The sequence below is a fragment of the Nyctereutes procyonoides genome, unplaced genomic scaffold (assembly GCF_905146905.1).
Source record: "Nyctereutes procyonoides isolate TBG_1078 unplaced genomic scaffold, NYPRO_anot_genome, whole genome shotgun sequence".
Classification (NCBI taxonomy): domain Eukaryota; kingdom Metazoa; phylum Chordata; class Mammalia; order Carnivora; family Canidae; genus Nyctereutes; species Nyctereutes procyonoides.
The window spans coordinates 5,760,141-5,775,533 of record NW_026575155.1 but is presented as its reverse complement, the minus strand read 5'-3'; the positions used below and the strand labels follow the sequence as shown (position 1 = coordinate 5,775,533).

Here is a 15,393-nt window from a genome sequence, read left to right as displayed (position 1 = left end):
TCCTTGAGGATGTAGTATCTACATGAATTATTTGGAATGTTTCGACACAGGAGATTCTTCTATTCTTTCTCATTCATGTGTTCACTTTTTTATATGAGTATGGGCTCCTGGACATTTATTTTAGAGTTCGGGTTATAATCCAGTACACTTCAATTATTTTGTTGCTCAGATTGTCCCAGTTTTGGACCCTGGAAGGTCTTTCAGCTGGTGTCCCTTTGACACATGCCCATAGGGGCAGCAGTTAAGCACTTCCTTATTCTCTGGCACCACATGATGCTCCAGATACATTTTACCTCAATCTTTCTACTGATCAGTCTGTCTAATAATAATAAGCTAAGTTCAAAAAGGGAATATTTCCAAAGTCAGTTAATATGGAGGCTAAACAAAACCAAGAACCCAGACTATTTTTGTCTTTCTTTTTACCACCCTTATGTTGGTAAGGGATTTTTTTAATAAAAAATATTTTTTTATTAGAGAGGTGTGAAATAACAAGTCTGAGCTGAACAAAACCAGACAATGGAAGTCCAGAAGACAACCCTGCTCCTGTGGGATCCCAGACCAGTCAGGTCTCCAGGGTATATACTGGCATATCCTTTGTGTGGGCTCCTCTAATGGTCCCAAAAAGGCTGCCATAGTTCCAGGCATCATCTCTTCACATACATACACCAGAAGCTGAAAAAAACAAAACAAAACAAAACCATGCCCACCTCTTCAGAAAGCAAAGGAAAACTTCCCATAAGATCCCTACCAGCTTTCCCGTCTCATCTCAATGGCCAAAATTGTCTCTTAAGCCCACTCATAAACTAATCCCTGGGAAGGAAAAACAAGATTCCCTACTCTGGGTCTGAGGCCATTGCAAGGCCATCCTAATCTGAATAGCACTGCCACACTTTGGAGGGTAATTAAAAATGGGATTCTGTTCACTTGGAATAAGGGAAGTTAGAGTAATGGCCATATGCATGAAAACTAACAGTGCTGCCATGGAAGGCTATTAGAATTGGATAACTCAGATATATGTCTTCAACAATAGAAGAGATATCAGTCCACTGCTGGGATTTAGTCAGAAAGTGTGAGTGAGGGAAGGGAGTCTTGGAGGCTTTGCTGAGGATAACTTGTGAACGCATGGAAATGCCCGTGATACAAAAGACTTCCTTGTATCTTTCCTTTTCTTTCATTACCACCGTCATTTTATTTTTACAACTGCCCTTCTCTCCTGTTCAAATTTCTTATGAGTTTTTTGCTGGAGGTCTTTTTTCTTCTCAAAGGACCACCGTCAGTTTCTAAATTATCTGCTTCCCTTCTGGGCACCAAACAACAAAATAAGCAAAGCATTTGTGAAAGTTTTCATGAGTACAATGAAAGAGTTCAGGTGTCTGCCCTGTGCCCTATTGGGAAAAAATCTTTTAAGATTTATTTATTTATTTATTTATTTATTTATTTATTTATTTATTTATTTATTTATTTATGATAGACAGAGAGACAGAGGCAGAGACACAGGAGGAAGGAGAAGCAGGCTCCATGCCAGGAGCCCGACGTGGGACTCGATCCCGGGACTCCAGGATCGCACCCTGGGCCAAAGGCAGGCGCCAAACCACTGAGCCACCCAGGGATCCCCCTATCGGAAATTTTCTGATAGCTTGACAAAGGTACAGTGAGAATCAACATGGGGGAAATTTCTTCGTATCAGTAGGGGTGGTGCATGTGGGCTTGATATGGGCTAAAAGAAAGAGAAGAAGTTAGGTAAGCACATGTGGGTAAAAACACGGAAAAGAAAAAGTGAGTCTGTCTTTAAGATTTACAGCACATAAAATAATTAGCAAACAAAACCACATTCCCACTGGTGCCTTTACATCACCCTATGCTCCAAATAAGTTCTCTCCTCCCTGATTTCTCCTCACTGCTTATTCTATCAGTCAGCACATGGTCAACTAGAAGTAACGGGAAAATGTTAACCCCTAGGGAATTTTTTTTCATGTATTAAAAAGTCTGGAGAGAAGTCCTTGCTGCCATTAGGTTAGCTGATCAAGCATATTAAGAAGCCAGCTTTTTCCATCCTGCCACCCTCTGTTTGTCAGCTTTTTGTCTTGATGTTTATTGCTTCATGGTCACAAGGTAGCTGTCACAGCCCCAGGAATCAAAGTCTGCACTCAAAGGCTGCATTCAAAGTCAAGATGCAGTAAGGCAGTCAGATAGAGAGGGCTAATATTCTTACCATCAGGGTAATTTTTACAAGTCCTTAACAGATCTCTCTTTTGCTTCACTGACCAAAACTTGGTCACACACACCCACATACACACACTAGCTGCAAAGGGGGCAACAAAAGTGAGTACATGGCAAACAGTATTATCTTGGCCGTGACTGGCTTAAAATCAATCACAAGTCTTCCCTAGAAACTGGATGCAATGTGCTTCCCCCACACGTTGCTTTCCTTACCCTCAATATCAGAGTTCTGTTAGCAAGAAAGAAAACAGAGAAATGACAGGTAACTAGATCTGCCAAACTCATTCACACATGTGTCTTTATCCTGTTTGCCTCATCTATATAGTGGTGAAAGAGTTTAGGTGTCTGCCCTGTGGCCTGAACGTCTCACCAATCCCCTTCTTTTACTGAAGATCAATTCCTATTTCAAGGCTCCAGGTAACCTTACCTTTAGGACTTGCCCAGGACCTGCAGTCCCACCTCTGGTCCAGTGGAAAAGCCCAGGCCCTGGGGTCTGCTTTCCTGGATGTGAATACTGGCCAAGCCACTTTCTACTTATAGTCTTTTAGAAATTGATTTAGGAATTGATTTGACCTTCTAAGAGTGAGGACCCTTGAATTTCCTCAGCTGTCTAAAGAACATGAGTACAGGGACGCCTGGGTGGCTCAGCGGTTGAGCATCTGCCTTTGGCTCAGGGTGTGATCCTGGAGTCCTGGGATCAAGTCCCACATCAGGCTCCCTGCATGGAGCCTGCTTCTCCCTCTGCCCGTGTCTCTGCCTCTCTCTGTGTCTCTAATGAATAAATAAATAAAATCTTTAAAAAAAAAAAAAGAACATGAGTACAGTGGCTAGCACAAAGCTGTCTTCAATTTTTAAAAAGATGTTGGATGGATTGAATGGATGAATGAATGGTTGGATGGATGGATGGATGGATGATTGGATGGATGGATGGGTGGATGGATGGATAGACAGATGATTGGATGGATGGATGGATGGATGGATCATATTCAGCCCCACAGAACTATTAAAAAGATTAGACAGTGTATATGAAAAGACGGAAAGATTCCTGGCACACAGTAAATGCTCATTAGACACAAGTAGAAACTGATCGTATCACTTTCCTACTTCAAAACCTTCAATAGCTAGTTACCCTTAGGGTGAATGATCAAGTTCAAACTGCTTGCACAATCTGGCCTTTGGCTTCCCCTTGCCCCCCCCCCCCCCCCCGTCAGCTTCACTCACACTGTCATCGGCACCTGCACACCTGCTCCTCCTACCTGGAACTGGATGAGCCTGCTCTTCCTTCAGCTTCTAGCCTTAGGAGACTTTTCCTCCTGGGGATCTTCATTTCTGCTCCTCTCACAAGCTATGCCAGATAAGGTTCCCAGGGGAGCAAGAAGCTGGGACATCCAAGAAGAATTTATTCAGAGAGAGTTTTCAGAGCTGGGAAGCAAAAAAGCATCCTCTCAAAATCTGCACTGCCAAGGCCCCAGGCTAAACCAACGGGACTCATCTTGTTCTGTATCTTGGGAACTTGTAGGAGGTGGGGACTGCAGATACAGAGAGGACTGGGATACAGAGAGGATTGGAACGACAATGAACAGGCAGGTTCCTCAAGGAACCAAGAACAAGGCCCAGATAGAACTTAGACCAGTAATTACTCGGGAACCTACAATTTGCCAAGTTATAGTTGCAATCTCCTGAGATCCTTCATTTTATAATAGTTTCTTATATTCCATGGATATCCAAAGCTAAACTATTCATCTTCTCTTCCTTCCAGCCTCTCTTCCCTGACTCCCTATCTCTGCCCATGATGCTGCCATTCATCCTCCCAGATATCTTTCATCCCTGACTCTCACATCATCAGTTTCTGCACGGTGGTCCTCACACTATTCCTGTGGCACAGCTCCTCCATGGGCCCACTGCACCTGCTTAGACCCTTCCTCATTGCCCTGGGGCTTCTCCCCACCCCAGGCAACTCCCTGCTCACAGAGCCTGAATCCTTTCTTAACCTACCACTCCCATCCCCTCAACTGACTCTCCATGTGGTTCCCCATTGTCTTTGTTAAATGCAACGTCTCACCTGGTGCTCTGGACTCTGCACCATGAATGCCAGGTAACTTTTGGTCCTGTCTCTCGTTTGGTCTCCTCCTCCTCCTCTCATTTTCTATTTATTTATTTTAAGACATGTCATACATTCAAAAGATTGTTCCTAAGAGACATACAATTATTTTTAAAAAGATCGTGCCTGCAAAAACACCAGTTGCAGTAAGACTCAGTTGTGTCGAGTTTGTTAGATGGCCACTGACTTCTGTGCTCCCCCATTTACCTGTTGCCCTCCTGCCTCCAAGAACAAATACTCTCCTGACATTTGCAGGATCATTCTTTTCATTTCTTTTTTTATTACTGACATACAAGTGACATTCAATATCCTACGGTATCCCCACAAAAAGTCTAGTAATCATCTGTCACCGTACAAAGTTATTACAATATTATTGACTATATTCCCTTGATTTCTTTATAGTTTTGCCACCTATTCTTAAATGACATGTTGTCTAGTGTTGCCAGATTCTGAATTCTCTACAGATTGTATCATCTATATTTATTGTGCTGTGACTAGATTCTTTTTTTAACAGCCTTTTTGAGATAGCATTCACATACCAAGCAATTCATCCATTTCAAGTGTCTAATTCAATGGTTTCGATATATTTGGTGTATGTAAGGTAACTGACATCTCAATCAAATTTTAAAAAATGTTATCATCCCAGAAAGAACCCCTGCACTCATTAGCACTTCTTCAACCCTAGGCAAACACTGATCTACCTTCTGTCCCTATAGCTTGTCTACTGTATTCTAGTTCATTTAATGGACTCGTACTCATGTGACCTTTGGCACACTCTGTGCTGTCACAAAATTGGAGCACTCTTCCCCCAAGTTGTGCCAGAACACTGGTCACTGTCAGGAGAGCCTCACAGGCCATTGGTTGCCCATCCAGGGCTGATGGCTTCTGCAGGACCCACCCCCATCCTCTCTCTTCCAGGAAGCCTTTCCTCTTTTCTACTCCACTCCTATGTGATTCTCCCTTTGTCAAATTCTCAAAACCTGCTGTCATGGAGTTCATGGATTCAGCTGAGTCCCGCACATAGCAGGTGTCCGATGAGTCTTTACACTCATGTTCTCTTGTGCACTAAGGGAACAAGAGACATGCATGTTACTCTGGCTGAGTTCATCATTGTGTGTGCATACAGTCAGTACTGGAAAGAGGGGAACTCACTAGGCACAATGAGAATACAATGCCTCCTTACCCTAAAAGAATGGTCCCACCCTCTGGAGGGGCTAGCTCTTTCCCTGCCCCCAGACGAAATCTCAGGCAGAATCTATGACTTCCTGCTTCTTTCAGATTATACATTCCCAACATCCAACCCACATCATAGTCAAATGTCCATTTAACATAAAGGTCCCTCTCTATCAGTTTGCGTCTCCTTCTGGCAGGCCCTGGAACCGTGCAGATGGCTTCTTCTCTTTCCCTCTTTCCCTCGCTTGACCGGCTGTACCTTTGACCTCCCCAAGGTTAGAATCAGGGAGGGGGGCAGAGTAAACTGCCATTGGCCACAGCTTACATGTGAAGCCAACTCTTTCTCCGAACCTCTCTCCTGTCCCCCCAAAACTGGGGATATTTCCCACCTGTCATGCCTATGAGTCAGGCAGAAGGGTCTATGATAATCCCCCAGGGCTCTCTCTCTCTCTCTCTGTTTCTCTCTCTCACATGCTCACCTCTGGTCCACAGCGAACATACGTCTTTGGCCCAAGTTCAGCACAAGTACAGCCATACAGCTCTCTTCTCTGTGGCCTTAGCCAGCCTCTTGTCCATGAGAATTCACGTACCTGAACCAGACTCTGGGCCCCTGAGAACTCACAGACCGAGGAAAGAAGGTAGCAACCCACCCACCCCCACCCCCATGGAGGGATAAAACTCAATGCATAATGCATATTTCTCTTCAAAGAAGTCCTCTGTCTAAACTCCGATCCCTCTCTTGGCCTCTCCAGTGTGTTTTGTTTTGTTTTGTTTTGTTTTGTTTTGTTTGAAGTAAGTTCCATGCCCAGCATGGAGCTCAATGTGCAGCTTGAACGCATGACTCTGAGATCAAGACCTGAGTTGAGATCAAGTGATGGATGCTTAACGGACTGAGCCACCCAGGGGACCCCTCTCCAGTGTTTTATATCGGCTGCAGCTGGTGGTCAGCTGGGGCCTCAAATCTGGCTTCCAACACCCCCCTTTGCAGTCCTGCCTGGGAAACCACACACCTCCCTGTGCAATGTCATTGCTCTTGCCTCTTTTGACTTGGCATGTCAGCCAAAATGGAGACAAGAGTCCCATTTCAACATCCTGTGCTTGTCTTTTCTCTCATGAGACCATGTGCCCCTGGGAGGCGGGAACTCTGCCCTACTCACCCTCATTGCCTTCTCCCCTCTTACCTGATGCTTAGTGGCGCCATGCTCTAGGTGTCAGGCAGTGTTTTGGAGGAAGACAGCAGTGGCAGTGGCCCAGCAGCAGGAAGGAGCCCTGGGGAGAAAAAGGCAGAAGAGTTCAATTTTAGGGCAATGGCTCAAAGGGAAGGGAAGGCTTTAGAAGTTCCATTTTAGAAGTTGCTCAGCTTGGTAGCTATTTTTCAATGAAGTCGGGGATCTATCTGGTCGGGTTGCCTCTGGTGTTGGGTCGAAAACAAGCAGATCACATAAGAAATGTCATAAAGTAATAGTCTCAGTAATGCTAAGAACATACAATGTAAGAATGATGAGGTTTAAGAGGGAACAAAGGATTACTTTCACTGCATCTACATCCCTCCAATGATTTTTCTAGATAACTGTTCCTGAAAATCAGATCTGTCACCAATCTCTTCTTTGAAACATTAGGAAATATGACTGGCTCCTTGGTTTGGAGCTGATGAAGGTGTATGATCAAGTGCTGGGGCACATACAGAAGCAGAAGGTATTAGCAGAGTGAGGAGATCTGGAATAAGAAATTATTACAGTAAGTGTCAGACTTCTATCTCAGTAGCACTTGGCTGGATCTCACCACGTTGTGGTCGCTGTTCCTATTACATCCTGAACTCATGGGCTTCCATCCATACCCATTTATGTGTCAAACATTTATTGACACAAGGTAGGAATTCTGAGTTAAGGGTTCCAAACTTCTCCCTTCTAGTAAATTCCCTGCTTTAGTTTTAGCCAGCAGCCTCCTCTCAAATGCCTCTCCAGTCTACCACCTTCTCCCTGTCCCTACCCTGCCCCTCCCCCCAAATCAGGTCTTCACCATCACAGTGGGTTTGTTCGAAAGAGCTTTAAACTGGCTCACCACTTACCAGTCTCTGTTATCCAGGCTACCTTCAGCTCAGATGCCTGTGATGGCCTGAATTGTGCCCCCTGCTGCCCCAGCCCCTGCTCAAATTCATTATTTTGAAGTCCTAATTTCCAGTACCTCACAATGTATCCATATTTGGAGATAGGGCTTTAAGGAGGTGACAAGTTAAAATGAGGTCATTAGGGTAGGTTCTAATTCAATAGGACTGGTGTCCTCACAAAAGAGGAAATTTGGACATAGGCATCCCAATAGAGGGAAGACCGTGTGAAGACACAGGGAAAAGATGGCCATTTACAAATTGAAAAGAGAGGCCTCCGAAGAGACCGAACCTGCCAACACCTTGATGTCAGACTTCCAGACTCCAGGATTGTAAGAAAATCCATTTCAGTTGTTCCAATCACCCAGCCTATAGAACTTTGTTATGGTAGCCCTAGAAGACTAACACAATGCCCACTAGCTTCCTACACATAGATCTGCATAGTCTCTTGTTTAAAACCCTGCTCTAGGACCCCTGGGTGGCTCAATGGTTGAGTGTCTTCCTTCGGCTCCCTGGGGTCCTAGGATGGAGTCCCACATCGGGCTCCCTGCGGGGAGCCTACTTCTTCCTCTGCCTGTGTCTCTGCCTCTCTCTGTGTGCCTCTCATGAATAAGTAAATAAAATCTTTTTTTTAAATAATGATTTTTTTATTGGTGTTCAATTTGCCAACATACAGAATAACACCCAATGCTCATCCTGTCAAGTGCCCCCCTCAGTGCCCGTCACCCACTCACCCCTACCCCCGCCCTCCTCCCCTTCCACCACCCCTAGTTCATTTCCCAGAGTTAGGAGTCTTCATGCTCTGTCTCCCTTTCTGATATTTCCTACCCATTGCTTCTCCCTTCCCTTCTATTTCCTTTCACTGTTTATATTCCCCAAATGAATGAGAACATATAATGTTTGTCCTCTGAATAAGTAAATAAAATCTTTAAAAAAAACCAACCAAACAAACAAACAAACAAACAAAAAAACCAAACAAACAAAAAACCCTACTCTAGCTCTCAGACTTCCCATTTCCTTTGGGATCAGGTTCAAAGTCCTTAGCATGGCATATCTCCATCTTCCAGGCTCAACCTGCCTCTCTGAGGTCATCTCCTGCTGACCAATCCTAGCTCGTGCCATCATTCCTAATACTATGACACAACATATAAGCACAAGTGTCAGAACACACTGTGCCTGCCACCCCCCTGACCTGGCACGTACTGTCAGCTGTCTGAGAGTCACCCTGACTATGCCTCCATAGTCCTTCAAGAGATGCTTGTAATGTATACAATTGTTGAATTACTATGTTGTGCACCTGAACATTATATGTTAGCTATACCTCAATAATAAAATTAAAAAAAATAAACCTGAGGCAAAGAAATAATGATCTGGTAAAACTGTGTCATAGTTTACCTAGTTGCTTATTATTTATTATCTTATTCTTCCAGAATGTAGTCACCAAAGTCAAGTATTTTTGTCTGACTCATTGAGCGCCATAACCTTAGGCAGTAGAATAGGACTTACTAGACACTCAATAAACTTTTTTGATTGGGTGAATGAGGTCAGAAGGAAAGAGATGGCGAGAGGAAGGAGGGAAGAAGAAAGACAAAAAGAGGAAAAAAAGAAAAAGAAAAATTGTTGCTCAGATGTCTCATACCCTTAACCCATACACCCCCAGGGAGAGCCTGTCCCTCATCATTGTGTTGTCCCAGCACTTTCTCTACTAGAACACTTACACCTTTGGGTGGTCACTGTTTGCATTGAGTTCCTTGAGGCAGAGACAGGGTTTTATCCAGCACTTAGTAGGTGCTCAAAAAACATTTGTTGAATGGCCAGTGTTATGTATCTATTATTTGTCTCCCCCTCCAAATTCATGTGTTCAAGCACTAACCTCCAATGTGATGGTATCAGGAGATGGTATCAGGAGATGGAGCCTTTGGGAGGTAATGAGGGTCATATGAGGTCATGAAGGTGGGGCTCTGGTCTTCCCTTATTTATTTTTTTAAAGATTTTATTTATTTGACAGAGAGAGAGAGAGAGAGAGAGAGAGAGAGAGACAGCACGAGTAGGGGGAGTGGCAGGCAGAGGGAGAGGCAGAAAGAGAAACAGGCTCCCCGCTGAGCGAGGACCCTGATGCAGCACTCGATTTCAAGACCCTAGGATCGAGTCCCACTAGGATCATGACCTGAGACAAAGGTGAATACTTAATCCACTGAGCCACCCAGGTGCCCTCTGGTCTTCCCTTATAAGAAGAGAGAACAAAGAGTTTTCTTCCTCCCTCCCTCCCTCATGCCTCCCCTACCCCCCCTTTACTCCCTCCCTCTCCCCTCCTTCCCTCACCACACCCTGCCAAGTGAGGACACAGAAAGAAGGGAGCCACCCATAGGCCAGAAGAGTGCCATCACTAGCAACCAAATCGGCCAGCACCCAGCCTCCAGAACCCTAAGGAAAATGAATTGCTGTTGTGTAAGCCACCTAGGCTAGGGATCTCGTTGCAGCAGCCTGAGCAGATGAAAACAGCTTGATGGCTGAATAAATGAAGGGGACACTTTTTACTTTTTTAACCAAGGGCTCTTCCCCAGACCTGGCCACTGTTCCCTTACGTGCTGTCTGCGTGACACGCAGTCATGGGCATGCCCCATCCGTCTTGTCCTCCTGACACGGATGAACTGCCCTCCGGCCTCAGACCTTTTCTGGGTACGTAGCATCATGTGTGCCATATCCTCTTTCCATCCACTTTCTCCTTTCAGGGCTCAATAATGAATTGCCTTTGACTTTTGCTAAAAAGTATGAAATTGACTTTCTCCACCCTGGAAATTCTTTGTCCCCTCCTTCTCCCCGGAGCCTCTTTGAGTAAATCCACCTTTGCCAATCATCCATCTTCCTCATCCAGGCTCTTGGCCAGCATCACCCGCGGTCACAGTCAGATTATTCTGTCCTGGAGATACGGTGTTTCTTCCGTTGGAGGTTTAGCTCCAGCCCAAGCTGCTTTCTTTCTGCTTTCCTTCATGCAAACCCAGGACTCTTCACGTTCTTCTCTGGTTACGCAATTGCAATTTTCACAATTTTCACAGGCTTCCTCCTAAAGGTTCAGCATCGTGTAGTACCTTCAAGCAAACTTAACTTCTGTTAGTTCAAACGTGCATTAAAGCTGTAATGGAAATATCACGCACCTGAGACTGCAGGCACCCCATTTTGGGGTGAGCCACAGAAAAACCTGTTGCATCAACAAACAAAACGCTTGGCGAGGAACTGAAATTTTCTCACCACGCTCCTGACATTTCAGTAAGCCTTGCCCAACACACCCTCCCACCCTCCGTGTGGAGTCTGAGAGCTGCAGAAATTGCAAGGCAACCAGAGGAGTGTTTGCTTACTTCCCTCTCTGTCAAGGAGCCTAGGAGAGGGGTGCTGAAGCGTGCCTGGATCACTTACGATAAAAAAAGAAAAAAGAAAAAAAGAAAACCAGCCGAAGTTGGATTGGAAGGGTGCAGAGGAAGAGGAAAGCCTAAGAGGTACGTATCTGCTCTACCACAATGCTGTTCCACAGTGTGGCCTGCAGTCACCTGCAGCTGGTTAAACTTAAATTAATTAAAATTATGTAAAATACTGGGGCGCCTGGGTGGCTCAGTCGTTGAGTGTCGTGATCCCTGGATTCTGGGATTGAGTCCTGCATTGGGCTCCCTGAAGGGAGCCTGCTTCTCCCTCTGCCTCTCTCTGTGTGTCTCCCAGGAATAAATAATTAAAATCTTTTAAAAAAATGAATGAAAAATTATGTAAAATTTTAAGTATGGTTCTTCTGACACAGTAGCCACATTTCAAGTGCTCAAGGGCCCCAAGTAGTGGCTACTGTATATTGGACAATGCAGTTACAGAATGTTTCCATCCTTGCAGAAACTTCTTTTGAGCAGCTCTGAAGTCTATTGTAAGTAATGTGGTAAGGAACACCCAAATGAGAACGAAGTTCCTACTGTTGAAATGAGTGTTGGGAAAATATGCATCGGGAAAATATGGAATGAACTTTGGTGACTGCCAGAAGCATGATTTTTTTTTCATCACTTGCAGGTTCTCTGTCCGCACTAGAGAGAGAAAAGAATGAAAGGCAGAGAGAAGAAAGGAAAAACAGTCAGATGGTTATCAGTGCCAAGGTGTCTCACTGCAGATCAAGAGAACCTACAGTTTTTACACCAAAAGAAAGCCAGTGGCCGGAGGCCAACTTGTCTGAAGTCCTGTCAGGAGGTGGCACACAGTGTCCCATCTGAAAAAGTGACTTCAAACGTCTCTGCGTGATCCTGCAGACATGGGTCATGGGTCACGCAGGTTTTTGATGTGGCAATTTAAAAGACGGAATATGAAAGAGGAGAATGATGTCACCTTTAAACAGCTCCTAACCCCTATTCACACACACTTCCTTTACTTCTTCTTTAAAAAAAAAAAAAGATTGTATTTATTTATTTGAGAGAGAGAGTGTAGGAGCAGGGGCAGGGGCAGAGGGAGAGGGAGAAGGAGACTCCTCACTGAGCAGGGAGCCCAGACAGACGGACAGACAGATGTGGACTGGGCCTCGATCCCAGGACCCCAGGATCATGACCTGAGCCAAAAGTAGATGCTTAACCAACTAAGCCACCCAGGTACCTTGCAGCACTTCTAGTCCTTAAGGCCACGTTGGATGACTGGCCAGTTGTGCAGTAACTTACATGGGCACCGTTGCTGGAAAAGAACACTCACGTGCCCAGGACCTGGCTGCACCTGCCTAAACCTGACAGGAGACAAAGCCCAAGGGTCTGTGATCCCAAGGAGGCTCTGATATTTGGATCTGGGGCTCCCGACAGTGAGTGCACGCCCACATTCCTGGCTTCTCCACTCCCCAGCCTGTCTCTCCAGGTTTTTAAACCATTGCTCTGTTTAGTAAGACTTCATTTCTTCCTCCACTGTCATGTAGGAAGTGGCCAGTGTGCATCCCACCGTAGATTTGTCAAGACCTCATAACAGCAATCCTGCAGGAGTAGCCTCGACTTCTGGGCTTTGTGAAATGTCTGAAGCCAACCAGCTCGGCTGACACCTCACCCCAGCCACCCCATGTGGTGGGCCGGCCGAAGCGCGGAATTACCCAAAGAAGATCTGGAAGTGAGTGGGACCACTCGTGTGAGCGGTCACTCAGCCTCTCGCCAAAATGATGAGCAAGGAAATGTCTCTGCACCCACATTCAGGAGCTGGCAAGCTTCTTCATCAGCTGACGCCAGAGCATAACCATCAACTCTTGGGGATTCCTCAAGAAGGCTGTGTGCAGGGGCGCCTGGGTGGCTCAGAGGTTGAGCATCTGCCTTCAGCTCAGGTCGTGATCCCCAAGTCCTGGGATCGGGTCCCGCATCAGACTCCCCATGGGGAGCCTGCTTCTCCCTCTGCCTGTGTCTCTGCCTCTCATGAATAAATAAATAAAATCTTTTTTTAAAAAAAAGCTCTCCTTATTTTGTGCATACTTGTATGTGCATGCACCATACACAGACACAGACATACAGACACAATCTTCTCACACACACATTCACACTCACACATACAACATACACCATCCCCCCATGCACACGTACACACCCATACACATATACACCTGCTCACACATGTACATGCTTTTGAGAGTCCAGCCCTCACCAGAGCCCTTTGGCCTGGACACCCAGGAGGCAGTAGCCACTGGCCTGGGCTCAGGGTCGAGAGGTGGTTCAGCGTTTTCAGCTGAACTCGCCACATTAGTCTAACTCTCCTGAAAAGATACGTACTATCTATTGATAGATTAGCTTATGGTCTGTGATGGTACAGCTATGGTACACACAAGGTTGATGATACACACAGAGAGGAGATCCGTGAACAGGCCAACAACCAGAGAAGAGGAAGGGAGGAGGAATGCAAAGCCTTCTAACAGGAGGACAACAACCTACTTCAGAAATCGGCTCACCCGCCGACCAGTCACGCTGCCTGGGCCCCAGGAGGGTTTGCAGTAGCATTCACACAGGCATCGGGCAGTGCGGCCTGCCTCTGTTGTCCCAGCGAGAGGCTCACTACGAAACCTGCAGGCATTCAGCTATTTCAAAGGAATTGAGAAGAAAGAAGGGATGGTGGAACTGCAGAAATGTGTGTTTTTTTAAAGGTGGTGCTAACAGGCTAATAATATCTGAGTTTTCAGGGTGTGCTGCACGCACTCGAAGCTTCTGCAAACATGAGCTAATTAACCTGAACTCAGAGGTAGGTGCACCTAGGAACTGTTAGCACTTGAGCTTGCAGAGCCACTTCTTGTAGCCACATGTCACACTTCTTGTAGCAACACGCCAAGTAATTGCCAAACACACGCAAGGTCTAAAATATCTGGATTTAAATGAACAGAGGGCTAGGCACCTCTGTCCATGGACCATGCTGTCCATGCATTTGCATTAGCGTTCTCACTCTCCCCTCCCAGCTCTGGGCTGTCGTGCCTTCGTCTAGCCTCCAACACCACTCAGCTATCTTCCTCCTCTGCAAAGCCTTCCCCAGCTGTGCTTGCCAGATCCTTCTCTATAGCAGTCCAACTCTCCCGGCTGGCCCAAGACTGTCTCCATTTTAGTGCTGAAAACCCCACATGCAAGGAAACCCCTTAATCCTGGGCAAATGGAGCCCATTGGTCACCCTGAGTCTCTCACAGCCCTATAGGACCGGTAGCATGTGATTTGCTATTAATGACACTGTATGCTGTCTAATAACCTAACCCATGACATTGACTGAATCTGTCGAAAGGTTATAACTGCTCAAGTCAAGGGTCTTTTATTAATCTCCTTGGTATGCCTAATTTAGGTACCAAGAATTGCACGTTGACTTCATTTCTTTTCATACCAGGTCTCTGCTTTGACACAGTTCAAAATAAGACCCTAAAAGGCCCTTGAAAGACAAGATGAGCTTTCCCATCAAAAGGTGTTCTGAGCCCTGATCTTCAAGGTTGAAGGTCTAGACCAAGAAGGATCTATGGGTTTTGCCCTGATTTTTGAACTTGGTCACAGTAACTTCAGTAATCCACAAAGGCAAGAGAAACGAAAGCAAAAATGAACTATTGGGACTTCATCAAGATAAGAAGCTTTTGCACAGCAAAGGATACAGTCAACAAAACTCAAAGACAACCTACAGAATGGGAGAAGATATTTGCAAATAACATATCAGATAAAGGGCTAGTTTCCAAAATCTATAAAGAACTTATTAAACTCAACACCAAAGAAACAAACAATCCAATCATGAAATGGGCAAAAGACATGAACAGAAATCTCACAGAGGAAGACATAGACATGGCCAACATGCACATGAGAAAATGCTCTGCATCACTTGCCATCAGGGAAATACAAATCAAAACCACAATGAGATACCACCTCACACCAGTGAGAATGGGGAAAATTAACAAGGCAGGAAACCACAAACGTTGGAGAGGATGCGGAGAAAGGGGAACCCTCTTGCACTGTTGGTGGGAATGTGAACTGGTGCAGCCACTCTGGAAAACTGTGTGGAGGTTCCTCAAAGAGTTAAAAATAGACCTGCCCTACGACCCAGCAATTGCACTGCTGGGGATTTACCCCAAACATACAGACGCAATGAAACGCCGGGACACCTGCACCCCAATGTTTAGAGCAGCAATGTCCACAATAGCCAAACTGTGGAAGGAGCCTCGGTGTCCATCAAAAGATGAATGGATAAAGAAGATGTGGTCTATGTATACAATGGAATATTCCTCAGCCATTAGAAACGACAAATACCCACCATTTGCTTTGGCGTGGATGGAACTGGAGGGTATTATGCTGAGTGAAGT

General features: G+C 45.5%; 2 long non-coding RNA genes across 2 annotated transcripts in view; both read right to left on the bottom strand.

The window, feature by feature from the left end:
- Positions 1 to 525: 525 nt before the first annotated feature.
- On the bottom strand, positions 526 to 6,089 carry LOC129502032 (uncharacterized). Its single transcript, XR_008662873.1, has 3 exons — positions 4,283 to 6,089; positions 3,477 to 3,599; positions 526 to 672 (listed from the first exon to the last, which is right to left on the bottom strand). It is a non-coding gene; the product is annotated as an uncharacterized LOC129502032 (long non-coding RNA).
- Positions 6,090 to 6,680: 591 nt separating this feature from the next.
- LOC129502031 (uncharacterized) overlaps positions 6,681 to 15,393 on the bottom strand; it is a 55,167-nt gene continuing 46,454 nt past the window's right edge. Inside the window, exon 5 of the long non-coding RNA XR_008662871.1 lies at positions 6,681 to 6,763. This is a non-coding gene — a long non-coding RNA (uncharacterized LOC129502031). The remainder of the gene's footprint in view (positions 6,764 to 15,393) is intronic.